Source organism: Brassica oleracea, chromosome C5 (genome assembly GCF_000695525.1).
Source record: "Brassica oleracea var. oleracea cultivar TO1000 chromosome C5, BOL, whole genome shotgun sequence".
Taxonomy (NCBI): domain Eukaryota; kingdom Viridiplantae; phylum Streptophyta; class Magnoliopsida; order Brassicales; family Brassicaceae; genus Brassica; species Brassica oleracea.
In genome coordinates this window covers 3528627-3532933 of record NC_027752.1, presented here as the reverse complement: position 1 = coordinate 3532933, position 4307 = coordinate 3528627, and positions in this window count along the sequence as shown.

Here is a 4307-nt window from a genome sequence, read left to right as displayed (position 1 = left end):
AGTGTTTTCTTCGCTCGGTCCTGGAATACGTAGACATATGGACCATCCCGAGCGATCTTCGAGTAAGGACCAGCTATAAACTCTTTACTTACTAGAGAAATGACATCCATGTAGTTCCAAGCAATGTTTTTCTATCTGTCCAATGCTACCCGATGGTTCTCGTAGTCGACACCCACATGTCTAAGGATCCGAATAATCACTGCACCAAATCCACATGCACTGCTCTTGGACTTGGTTAATTTCCCTTTGTATCCTACTAAGTTTGCGGCCAGCACTGCTCCCATGTTGAAGGCAGTAGCAGGTGGGAATGTAGAGTTTCCAAATGCCGGTAGCAAATGCCTCACACCTTGGTACAGGAGGCACAACTCCCATTGCGTGACTGATGCGGCTGTGGTTGTCCCGTATAGCAATGAGCCAATGAGGCGTGTGGCATATCTCGGTACTGGATTCCGGATAAGTGATTCTTTTGCCTGAGAAGATCTATAAACCCCTGTGCCAATTGTTTCCCAGAAGTCCAACAGCTCTGAGGTCTAATAAAGGCCAGATGTTCTCTCTCATGCACTCAATCCAAATAGTTCGCAGAGGTTTGTGAAAGATACCTCAAAATACACTTTCTGTACTACGAATGCCAGAAAACCCTCCTGATGGCTATCATCGGGAGGGGCGATGTATGCGGATGCTATGAACTGGCGCACCAACTCCGGATAAGTGGGTTCGTTGAGGTTGCATAGTTGGCCTAGACCCATGTTCTGGAACAGCCCTTCAATGTCTGATTTGATTCCCAATATTGTCATCGTCTCAGGACATGCTAGATGTGTAGCCGGAACGACTACATTCTTCATGTTGTTGTAGTGGGTGGTATCAGACTTACTCCACTTCTTTGACATTTTCTTCTCTCGCTGAGAAGAAATCTCTTCTTGTGTGTGCTTCTTTGCTGATGTTTTCGTACACTTCATTCTCTACAAAATAGAATCTCTGAAACAAGTGAGTATGCAGTATATGTTTTTCAAAGCAGCACAATACTAACACGAGTTCAGTAAACACTAGCGGCTCAGCTAAGGAACATCAATCCATAATCAGTTCATTCCCCAAGTTCATCATTCCATTAAGTATTTCAACAACGATTCGCTCTGAACATGGTTATTATCAACTAACAACTCAAATCAACATGCAAATGAAAGGTGAAATCAAGTTGTGATAAAAACCCAAATTGATGAAAATTTCTCAAACCCTAAATAATCTCAAATCATGTTTTAAACTCGTTAATCACAGACAATTATGTTCTAATCCATGTTTAAACATCTGTTTTATTCATATTTGATCAAGGAAATAAGAAATTCACAAAACCCAAAAAATGCTCAAGAACACGAATTGAGAATGTGGAGATTCGCGGAGTATACTTGTCTTAGGGTGAAAATGAGTGTAGGAATCAGGTAGAGCTCGAAAAATTAAGTGGAATAGAGGCCAAAATTGTTCAAATCGGATGATTATAGAGAGAGAAAGGGGGGTCGATTTTTTGGGAAATCGGAGGGGATGAGAGTTCAGAGGTTTTGATCCAAAAAGGATCGGGTTTTTCCTTATAATTATGTTTCTAGCACACGCATCGATCGATGCATTTTTGTACACATATGCATCGATCGATGCGTTTATAAAAAGGTTTCCGAGATTTTGTTCAATCCATCGATTGGGTATCCGCATCGATCGATGGGATAACCTGATCGATCGATCACTTTGTTACGCTTTGGAACATCTTAGTGATCGATCGATCGTATTCCCGATCGATCGATGGAGAGGGTTTTTTTTTTTTTTCAAACCGAGATGAAAACTTAATTCTAATTCACAATTACCAGTGGGTTGCCTCCCACTAAGCGCTTGTTTACAGTCATTAGCTTGACTTTCGATGTGCTCTAAGCTCGAGGCGGTTCTCCGAGAGAGACATCTTCTCCTTCGGGGATTTCTGTGTAGGCTATGTATAGCTTTAGACGCTGACCGTTCACAACAAACTCACTACCATCATGACTCCACAGCACAACTGCACCATAGGGCTTTACTTCTTTGATAGTGAAAGGCCCGGACCATCGGGATTTCAGCTTCCCGGGAAACAACCTCAGACGAGAGTTGAAGAGTAGGACTTGATCATTTGCAGCAAAAGTTCTCGGAATGATCTTCCTATCATGATACGCCTTTGTGCGTTCCTTGTATATCTTGGAGTTTTCGAACGCCATATGTCGAAACTCGTCCAACTCATTTAGTTGGATCATCCTTCTCTCAGCTGCGGATTTCACATCAAAATTCATCTGTTTAACCGCCCAAGCTGATTTGTACTCCAACTCCACTGGGAGATGGCATGGTTTCCCATAGACAAGGTGAAAGGGAGTGGTGCCAATAGGAGTCTTGTATGTTGTCCTGTATGCCCATAAGGCATCATCTAGCTTGGTTGACCAGTCTTTTCTTGTTGCTCCTACTGTTTTCTGTAGGATACTTTTGATCTCTCGATTGGAGATTTTGACCTGTCCGCTTGTCTGAGGGTGGTATGCAGTCGCCACCTTGTGTCTCACGCCATTCTTCTTTAGCAGCTTCTCGAACACTTTGTTGATGAAATGTGATCCTCCATCACTAATCACCACTCTTGGCACCCCAAATCTTGGAAAGATGACAGATTTGAACATCTTTACCACCACTGTGGCATCGTTTGTTGGACTTGCTATGGCCTCTACCCATTTGGAAACGTAGTCAACAGCAACAAGGATGTACTTATTGTTGTAAGAGGATGGGAATGGTCCCATGAAATCGATCCCCCACACGTCAAATACCTCAACTTCCAGGATGAAGTTCTGTGGCATCTCATTCCTTTTGCTGATATTTTCTTGTCTCTGGCATGCATCACACTTAGAGATGAAGGAGTGGGCATCTTTGAACATCGTAGGCCACCAGAAATCAGCTTGTAGGATCTTCGAAAGGGTTTTGCCTACAGCAAAATGTCCCACGTAGTTGGAACCGTGGCAGTGGAAAAGTATGCCAGGTATCTCTTCTTCAGTAACACACCTTCTGTAAATATTGTCGGTACACTGCTTATACAAGAATGGCTCATCCCAGAGATAGCGTCTGACATCTTTTAAGAACTTCTTCTTGTCATTTCCGGTGAATTTGAGTGGTTCTTGTTCTCCGACCAGGTAGTTTGCTATTTCTGAAAACCAAGGCATCTTAGGAATTCTTGCGTCCTTGATAGGTACATATCCATCATTGCATTGGATGTTCACTGCATAAACGTTCTCCACGGGAAGAGTATCTGCCAATGGTAACTCATCTTCCACTCTTAGCATAGAGAGGTGGTCTGCGACTCCGTTCTCAATCCCTTTCTTGTCCTTGCTCACCAGGTCAGACTCTTGCAGCAAGAGAATCCATCGCAGCAACCTTGGCTTTGCATCCTTCTTCTGAAGTAGATACCTCAGCGCAACATGGTCAGTGTGTACTATAACTTTAGATCTAACAAGATAGGATCTAAACTTCTCTAAAGCAAAGACAATGGCAAGTAGTTCCTTCTCGGTGGTGGCATAGTTGCATTGTGCATCGTCAAGTGTCCTGCTTGCGTAGTAGATGACATGAAGTTTCTTATCTTTCCGTTGTCCCAAAACAGCTCCTACTGCATAATCGCTGGCATCACACATCACCTCGAAAGGTAATTCCCAGTCTGGTGGCTGGACAATTGGTGCGCCCACGTGTGCTACTTCTTTTTTACACCCCAATATGTCTTTCTTCTTTGCGTTCACACTTTTTTATATATATCAAATTAATGGCAACATGTCTGTGGGTCAATTGTATTTTTGTTTCCAGGAAAAAAGTTATAAGGTGACAAGGTGTTTCTCACAAAATGATTTTCACAAATCTTACCCGGATAACTTTTTATTAATACGATTGTGCATCCACATTTTATCCTTTAACATTTCTTATCCTGATATTACGAGTTGTTAATGTTAATTAACGTATTCACATGATATTTGGAATTAGTAGAACCAAATAAGAAGCAAAGTATATATATAAATGCATCGAATGATAGCTACAAAACAAAACAAAAGAAAGAGGAAAACGTGGAGTTGGCCATATGTGGCTAAAGGGGTAGACCCAATGTAATCACATGCAACCATGTGACTCCAATTATGGACCTCATATGTGAATGTGGCCGAGGTGGTGCCAGCTATTGAAGAATAATAGTCTCCTCTTCCTCTCTTTTTTTGGTGCAACACTATATAGTATTTATGAGTGAGAAGCAAATTCACCTTATCATTCATAATTATCAAAAATAAAAA